This window comes from Cinclus cinclus, chromosome 2, assembly GCF_963662255.1.
Source record: "Cinclus cinclus chromosome 2, bCinCin1.1, whole genome shotgun sequence".
Lineage (NCBI taxonomy): Eukaryota > Metazoa > Chordata > Aves > Passeriformes > Cinclidae > Cinclus > Cinclus cinclus.
In genome coordinates this window covers 27,736,336-27,745,978 of record NC_085047.1, presented here as the reverse complement: position 1 = coordinate 27,745,978, position 9,643 = coordinate 27,736,336, and positions in this window count along the sequence as shown.

The window sequence follows — 9,643 nt, the reverse complement described above, 5'->3', positions numbered from 1 at the left end:
CCTGTTTGTCCAATACAAGTATAAGGATTGTACAGAGGAAAAACAGCTGTGGTTAATGATCAGCTAATGACTCTGTAATGATCAATCAGCCTGTGCCCTTTTGGGAAAATTCCCAAATTTGGATTTTGAGCAATTGCCTCTGCTCTTAACCATTAGTCAAAATTTGAAGCAGAGGCTTCACCGACTTTTTGGTTAAAGGAGTCGTTGACCTTCCTTTCCTCCCTACCTCCCTTTCCTCAAGGGAAATTTCTCACTTCAGAAATCAGCCAGTGAAACCAGTCCCAGCAAGCGATAGAGTTACAGTGCTTTATCCTTGCTACCTAGACCATTCTGACTAGGGATGCTGGTTTATCACAAGGCTTCACAGTCAGTCCATGCCAGGAAGATTCATATCAGCCTTGCAACACGTTGTCCTACTGCACTGCTGTCTTTCCTGTATTTCTGCTTTTGGTTAGATACCCATAGCAGTCCAAATAAGGCAGAACAGTGGATTACATAGGAAAAGAGAGGGAAAAGAAAGACAGGTTACAATGTGGCCACATCACCGTAACATGCCCAGACTACATTTTTTAGGGTGGGGGCACCCTTCAGTAATGCACCAGCATCCTAAGCATGCAAATACTTAAAAAAGACATTTTGAATAGAAAAGCACAAGATATTACTTTTCTTTAGAACTATTGGCAATAGCAGTAATGTCCTTACCCCAGTTTGTTCCATCTGAAGGCTTTGGGGCTGTTTTAGGCAGAAAATAATTGTATTTCCAAGTCTTCTGAGATAAATTTCTCCAGTTTTCACTGATAGTTAGGCAGCCTCGGCTGCCTGGCCTGGAGGACTATTGAAGTGCCACCCCAACTGCATCTTCCCAGAGATACATACAGAGATACCTTCTGACCCTGAAGTATTTGCCTCCAGGACCAAGCTGGCTTATTGTCAGAGAAGCAGGTCCTCAGTGTCTTACAAATATATGACTGAGTTTGTCAACCCAATCAATTTTCCAAGACTGAAAACTGGAATCCAATAGCCAGGTCCTGGCTTCCAGCCCACTCTTCATCTTTCCATCCCCAGAACCAGATTAATCTTATTTTATCTTACAATTCTCAGATTGTAAGATAAAGCATGCATATTCCAATGGACCCATTCCTTCTTTGCTGAGTCCTATGGAAATTTTGAAATGCCATATAATATAAATCAGGCATCAATATAACAGCCCTAGAGTTAAACAAAACTTCAGCCCAGATGTGCAGATCTGATGTTTAACAACTCTGCAAATGCACAAAACTGGAGTTTTTTTAAAAAATAAATGTCTTAATGAAATTGAAAATTTTGTTTCCTGAGCCGTATTTTTTTCTGAATTCTCAGATTTAATAATTCCAGAATTTTTTTAAAATTATAGCAGCACACTGTGGCGAATCGCCTTATGCGAACAGCAAAAGTCACTCAAGTTACACTGTGCTTAAAATGCTGTGCTCTTACTAGTGAAATTATTTTGGTATGAAGGGTTTTCTTTTTATTGCTTGTGAACTTAATTACAGAGTAATTACACTTATATTAATTCAGAAACTTAATGCCTCCTTTTTGCTTCCCAATGGGAGTAATTACAATGGCAATGGGAGCACTGTTGTAAAAACTTTCAAACCACTTTAGATTTATTTTAACAGTCCCTTACAGCACATAGCCATGGAACACAGTGTGATTTGCTTGAGAATGTCAGGGATAGCGAAAGCAATCAAACTTGATTTTATACACAAATTCTTTTAATTAAAAAGAAAATTTTGAAACTGTGCTGTCTAGGGATTCAAGCAAATGCTGGAATTTCCCAACTCAGCTGAAAATGTTGAGTCCCCACCAACAAAGCAACAGCTAGCAGGGGCATATAAGCACTGCAAATACCCAGTGGTCAAGTGGAAATCTGATCACAGGAAAATTCACTTAGCCTGGAAAATTAATTTTTGATACTGGAAACAATGCAGTTGGGGTAGCAGCACCAGACCTTGGGGGAAGCCAAGTGGAGCTTGCTGCAGAATCCTGGATATCTGTTAAGATAGTTGCAAGTAAAGAAGCGGGAAGGGCCTTTGTATGGGTTCTGTAGAGATGTTTATTTTGCCATGCATGTGGATAGCCCAGGGTCTGAGGCAAAGTCAAAGGCAGGCTTCGTGGTGAAGGTCCAGGTTCAAGTACATGGGATGTTTGGAGAGGGGGAAACATCAGAGACCAATTACCAGGGGACATGGGGGCAGCACAAAGGTAGGGTTAGGGCATGGGAGCCAACAGGGAAACAGGATGGGAGTGACCGAAAGACTGAGAGACAGGGATGGGGCACAGGGCCAGCCGAGGGAACAGAACAAGGCTACATTGCCATGACAGAACAGGGTATGCTATGAGAGAAGCCTCTTGTGTCTCCCTAACTTGGGAATGCCTTTTAGGGTCTCCACATGAGCTAAGCAAATTATGAGTATTTAAAACCTCTCTGTATGGCCTTTGCACTCGAAGAAAGGCATGAAATACACTCGGAGCTTTGCTCACTGCTCATTAAGTTCTGGATCCCCCCTACTGCTGAAATACTTGGTCTCAGAGCTCCTGTATTTTCTGTCATTTGCCTGTGAAGTAGAAACCATGGCTTTGTGTTAAGCATGTAGACTCCTACGTATTGTGGCCAGGATTGACAGGAACCAGGACTAGTTTTCACCTGAACATAAAGCAATTTGAACTCCCCACTTTCAGAAGTGTGTCCCAGCAATGACAGAGCAGGTAGTAAACATTAAAGATTGTCTTGGCAATTGAGGAAGGGAAAACATGGGCAAGTCTGCTTGGGTACTCTCTCAGGGAAGAAGGAAAACCAGCCATCTGAGCCTTTTTTGAGTACTTTATGGATCTTCCACCTGGTATGCCTGTATAAGTATGCATAAAGGAAAATGCATCCTTACCATGTATTGCCAAGTAGAAGAGCTTAGGTGAGGGCATCAGCCTCCAGGTTCAATTTCCTCTCTCAGTTTCTCTGCCCTATGAAGCCCTAATCATCTTCTACAACATGGAGCAGCTCAGTAGGAAGAACATAGGCCTGCCTTAAGTCTGTGTGGGTGACCTCCTGAGGTTTCTTCTACCCTAAAATAACATGTTTCAAAGTGAAACTGTCTGCTTCAGATTTCTCTCTCCTAACCTCCAAGATTTCATGACTTACAGGAAAGTTGTAGTATGCAAGTATCCTCCCAGCAACACGATTCAATCCAAAGCCTCTGACAACTTGGGAGGACATTTTGCCTGACAAGAGGATGAGTCAACAGCAGAGAACATGTGCTCCTGCCATGACAGTGCTGCAGGAAGATGGCCATGCTGTATTTCTGGTGTAAACACTGTGACTTGGAGCCTCTATAGGGTAGGGAGCTCCCTTTGACACTTGTCAGAGATTAAGAACAGAGGGGGAAAGGTAACTGAGAGACAGAAAAGCTGCATGTGGGTTTCTGTCACTAAGCAACAGGAATTTATGGGATGGGCCTGTCTCCACTTGTGAGTTACATGTCATGATGTTCCAACACAGCTATGAAGAAAGGATCAGTATTATTCAGTTTTTGTAAGAACTGAAGGAGACAGCATTGCTCAGCTTAAGATGCAGTGTCATTCTAGCTCATGCTGCAGCCTTCAATGATGAGTTAAAGGAGCTTAGAGTAACTCCTATAAGAAGATGGAAAAAAAATCTCTCAGAGTTGGAATAACTTCAATGTTTACTGTGAAAGGACCTCTGCTTAGAGTTGGAGTAACTTCACTGTTTACTATGAAAGGACCTCTTCTTAGAGATATCCATGGCTGCCAATATTTTTTTTCTGATTCTGTTGTGCGAATTGCAAAGCTGCGGTTTCTCAAAAGAATGATGAATAGCCCTCCAGAGCTGCTCCAATGAATGTGGGGGACTAGTGTACCAGGAGAGATCTGACAGAGATAAACCTGTGGTGACGGCCTCCCTCACAAGAATGTGCTTTTCTGGTGCTCCCCAGGATAGACAGACAAGCTGCTGGGAGCTGAGCATGCTTTGAGGCTGTAAATTCTGCAGCTGGACTTTTCTCAGCGAGGGTAATGCACTGTGAGTGGGATGTAGGCGAAGGAGGTTGAAGAGGTTGAAGTATCCACTCAGCATCCGCAGACCAATATTAAAACAAAAACTTCTTGTAGTATTTTACTACGTGACAGAGCCTATCACATCAAGGCATGAATCCGATGCTTTCAGTATTCCTGCTTCTAAATTCATTCTCCTTGTTTTCAGTGCAGGGATGTTTGGAATGCTTAAAAAAAGAAACTACTTGGAGAAAGAGTATGCCTAAGTGCAACAAGTTGTTAATTACATCACATTATTATTATTATTATTATTATTATTATTATTTAGATAGGGTTTTAGTTTTCATGTTTTGCCCCACAGTTTTTCAGTAGGGCTTCTAATTGATTTCATGTTCAGTGGAAGAGTGGTTCAGGTATTTGAGTTGCCTTTCTTTCAGGGCAGCAGGTTTTTTTTTTGCCTGGAGCAATTAGTTTTATCAACTTTATAGATAACAGTCGCTCCTTTTCTTGTAATTGATCTTAATTTTGCTCTTCATCTAGTCTGTATACCATTTCACTGTATTTTATTGACTGGATTCTAATTTTGCCAGGTTAATGGCCAGGTTTTGATTTTTCAGTGGCTAAACATGGCACTATTTGGTAGTAGTTTGTTGACTTTTGCCTATTTTTATTTCAGGGTCGACATCTTTCTTTGTCATCAGATCTCAGTGAAAACATTTTGCCCTTTATTAGAACAGTTTTGTTACATTTCTTCAATTTTTCTGCCGAACACCACAAAAATTTGAGTTATAGGACTAGATTTCAGAGAATATTTTAGGTTCAAAACTTCGAAGATTTTCCCGGTTAAATTCTCTCTCATTTGCATTCCAAAGCTTTCTTTGCACATGACAATCAGGTTTGGCAGCACGCAATGACTTCGCCTACATCCTTCTTTTAACTCTTTCCTTGCAAGCAGGGTAGAAAATTAAGTAATTACTTGGACGTTATATTGACCATTTTCGTGCTTAGACCATCTCTGCAGAAGATAACTGGGCACTACATTCATTCAACAAAGAAAACAGAGCTTCTGCATTATATTTTTTATTATTTTAAAAGTCGAAGTGATCGTCCCCAGGGTGTGCCCCATGTTAAGTTAATTTTTAAAAGTTTCACCCCTCTCTCGGGGAAGGGGCCTCTTATACTAAGCTAAACAAAATTAAAGTTACAAACAAGGGAGTAGTCTCTCTCGAGTGACGCCCCTTATAAAATGTTTTCTAAGGTCCTACTCCTTTTGCCTCGAGAGAACTAAGTGTTTAACAAAGTTACAAATCACAAACTTACAAATCACAAAGATTGAAAATGGATTCTAATAGTTCTGATTTGTTTGGTTTAATTTGGAACAAATGCACAATAATATATTTCAAGGGAAAAGAAAATAATAGCTATGTGGGAGGAAAAACATTTTGAAAATACAATAAATAATTTTTCTGATCCAAATGCAAAGAGTGATGTAGAATTTACAGCATCTCTTAAATATTGTCATTGGTTACAGCGAAAGTATCACTTAAGTAATGTAGCAAGAGTAATTTTAAAAATATAAATCTATGCTTATGGCAATAACTTGCTCTTCTAATGCCCTATAATAGGCATTTAGGAAAGAAATAAGCAGTTTTTTAGGGAAAAATTTGCATTTTGTTACACTGATGACTATCTTAGGTAATTCCACAAAACTTTTTAGGGTACCTTTCTATGTGCATGAAGAAAGCAAAAAGGTTAAAGTAATGTTAGGTAAGATTATAACAGACTTACTACAAAATGCTAAATAGCTGTTAATGCTTAAGATAACCAAATAGTATCACTTTCATACTTTACACAAATTTATGGATTTTACATGGTTTATTTCTTTGCTTCAAAAGAAATGAATGTTTAAATGACGCATAAACTTGGTGTCTTTAAAAATAATATTAGTTCTGAGAAAAAGAGATGGTAAGGGAGGGAGTAAAAATAGACTATATCAAGAAAAGACAACTTGCTTGCTTTAGTGATTTCTATAAATAAGTTTCTTTTCAACTTGTTTAAGAAGAGAATTTAGAAGGCGATAAAGTTTCTTTGGATTATATAGACAGCTTGTCAAAGACTTTGATAACAAATTCTAAACTGACAAGAAATTAGATAAAATCTAAAATATGTCACTTAAATACAATACCTCTGGGCTTTACGGTAGGGCTTGACAATTGCTGTGATTGTTCTTTGTAATGCTGTTAAGATTAGCAACAGGAAGCCAATTCTTTTTAAAAGCTCAAAACAAATAAAACAGAGACTGAATATACTTTTTGTTTCTACAGTAATTTTTATACAGTACTGCTATTTAAAATTATTTCATTTGCTTATGTTGAATCTTTGTATAGTTCACTTTAAAATGTAGGTTAGGTCTCATATACAAGTAGCTTTCAACTATTGTTCCAAAGGGGACTCTTAGTATCACAAACAAAAGTAAAGAACAATAAACATAGTTTAAAGGAACTATTTTCAATGGAACTATAGTGTGTTTCTTAAAGTATCCTTTTGCAAATACAGTATGCAGTTAATACATAGAATTTTCATCAGGTTGCCAGAATATTCAAATAATTAAGTTTTACACAATTTTGTAACAAAATAAAGGTTACTCTTGATAGTTAGTAAGAAGAACTAAAAGCATTGCCTTTAATAAGTTGTTTATTTTGAGTTATTGTATTTTTAAAGGATTAAAAAAGACTTTAAGGGCAAAAACTTATGATGCTACTTGGGGCTTTGAATTTGGAAGAAAAGAGAGAAGACTGAGAATGACTCTTGAGATCCCTATCTGTCAGTTTTTCTAGCCTCATTGAAAAATTGCAGATCCCTGTATGGGCTGTTTTGTCTTATGTGTCCTGTTCCTTGCAATAATGACAGATCTCACACTACACTCAAGGTTCACATCTGTGTCTACGACTTAAACACAAAATTACAGCACAAAATCTTTACACTCATCAAACGCACAAGACGTATATACATATATTCTATTCTTACATTCATGCAATACTAAGGTACCTCTGTTGTTTAATTAGATGTTAATATTTTTATAGGGACTATTTATCAAATAAAATGCTTTAAAGTTCCTCAAACCTTTTTTTTTTTCTTTTTAATGCCTCTCTCAGCAGATTAGCCTCCACTGCGTTCTCGATTCGGGTCTCCCAGGATGAGAACCCCTGCCCGTCCCGCCCTTTGCAGTCCGCTCTTCCAACTACTTTTTCACACACAAACATCCTTAATCACTCCGGTGACTTACCCGGCCGTCTGTCTACTTAAACATGGATTTACAGTATCAGGCTTAAGCTGCAATGTACATCAGGTCCGGGCCCGGTGCAATACTTAACTGGAGCAATGTTTTGCCTACACGCGCAATCGAGCTATGGTCACTTCCCACAATCATTCCAGGATATCACTCATTCTTTACCATCCTCTTCGTCCCTTCGCCGGTCGATCTCCCGGCAGAGAACGCGGAACCGCGGCTAGAAGGACTCCACAATTGCTCGGCAGGTGTGGATGGTCCAGTCTGCGTCTCTCTCTCTCACTCACACACGCACACCCCATTCATTCGCACGGCATTCGCGACCCCCTTGCACTGTACTTACCCGCCTAAGTTTTCGTGCACAGTTTAGGAGTTGCTGCGGTTTCTTAGGGAGTTTTTAACTTCCCTTTTTCTTTTTGTCCCTTTTATCCTACTGAGAGTTAAACTTGCAGTCACCAGTAAGAGCAGAAGCCCTAGGCAAGCCGCTAAATTCAGCGGGGCGGCCCTCGCCCGAGATTGCCCCGGAGACTCGAGGTTCATCTCGCTGGGACCACCTTTGTGAGAAACCAAGTTCACTCGTCAGAATTTTTTGAAGTTTAATAGGGGATAAAAAGGGACAATATCCAGCGCCAGGGTGTTTTGCAATCTGCCAAAACCACATTGTTAGCTTAAAACAATGTTCTTGCATACCTTTTCATTTACATGGGCTAATGCATATTTATGACCGTTTATACATATTTAAATTTTTTAGTGAGTTTAGATGTTCTAGGAGTTTTTTTCTTGGTTTTAACCTTTGACTTGTCTGCATGCCATTCTGTGGATTAAATCAATATATTTTATTTCTTCTTGCAGCTCTCTTCTTTTGTTTTCACACTTCTTGATAATAGTCAGTATTTTTTTCTCTTGTGTCCTGGTTTTTCTTACTCCTATCATTCAGATAAGATAGTCCACAAATGTGAGAAAGAGCATAACTATTTCACACTATTATTTGAGTTAGTTACACAAATGAAAACATTTTAACATGACACATTATGTTAATGCCTTATATATATATATTTATCACACTACTATTAATATAAACTATATGGTACATACAAAAACGGACAGATTATACCATACCATACCATACCATACCATACCATACCATACCATACCATACCATACCATACCATACCATACCATACCATACCATACCATACCGCAGTTAAAAGGAAATACAAATTGTACTGTATCAAAATCTTTGTGGTTAATAATAACTTGCAAAGGCTAATACATAAATGTGAAAGCCAGTACTGTATTGTCATTTATAACAAGATATTCCCACAAGTCCCATGGTTTTAGGCCAAAGCCATCTTCAGAGCAGGGGCCTGACCTTATGTCTATGGCCTTCACTTTTTAACAGCCTGCCTCCCAGAGTTTCAGATTTATGCCCCCTATGTAGGGAATCTGGGCTAAGCCCCAGTCCATCTTAGCCATTTTGACTACCACATTTATGTTTTCCAAACTGTTGTGGTATTTTCCCTTTCTTCCTCAAAAATATTCAACTGTGTCAAGAGGCCAGTCATCAATGAAACACAATCTAGGTGTGTTTGAGTTTTCTGAACATGCTGCTGAGCTGTGCCAAAGAAAACCCCTAGAAGTCACAGTTGTTTTCTGTTGTTTCTTTACCTTCACTCACCACCTCCAGAGACAACCTCAAATTGAGTGGAACAGGAGAGCATGGCCAAGCTTAGCCTTGAGCCCACCCCTCAAAAGGTGATATTACCAGGTGTCCCTTGAAGAGAACAGAGGGCATTTTTGGGAACACGAGTGTCAAACACCTGGCTCCAGGGAGTATTGTGAGTCAGAGGTGTCCCTGCCCGTGGCAGAGGGGTTAGAACTGACCCAAACTATTCTGCGATCATTTTCTGAGGGGGCCAGCCGCACGCCGCCTGCTGAAGGTCTCTCTTCACCTAACCTGCGTGGTTCTCACTCCACACTAAATTGATTTACTTTCAGGTTTTCAATTATCAGAGTTGAACCTCCCTGATGTAAGAGCAACACAGCTTCGGTCATCAGCACTGGCTGAAGCTGCGCCCTACGAACCACAAACCCCCTTGGCGGCACCGCCTGGCACTCCAAGCCCCTCTGTGACATCCGACAGCACACAGGGCACAACGGAGGCGGCCCGGCGGCTGAAACCCCTTCTCCTCACAGCTCCGGTGTTCCCAGAAGCGCCCACGGGGACCTCCCAGCGGAAAGCGCGGCCGGCAGCGCGGGGCGCCGGGCTGGGGCGGGGCGGGGCGGGGCGGGATGGGGTGAGCTGCT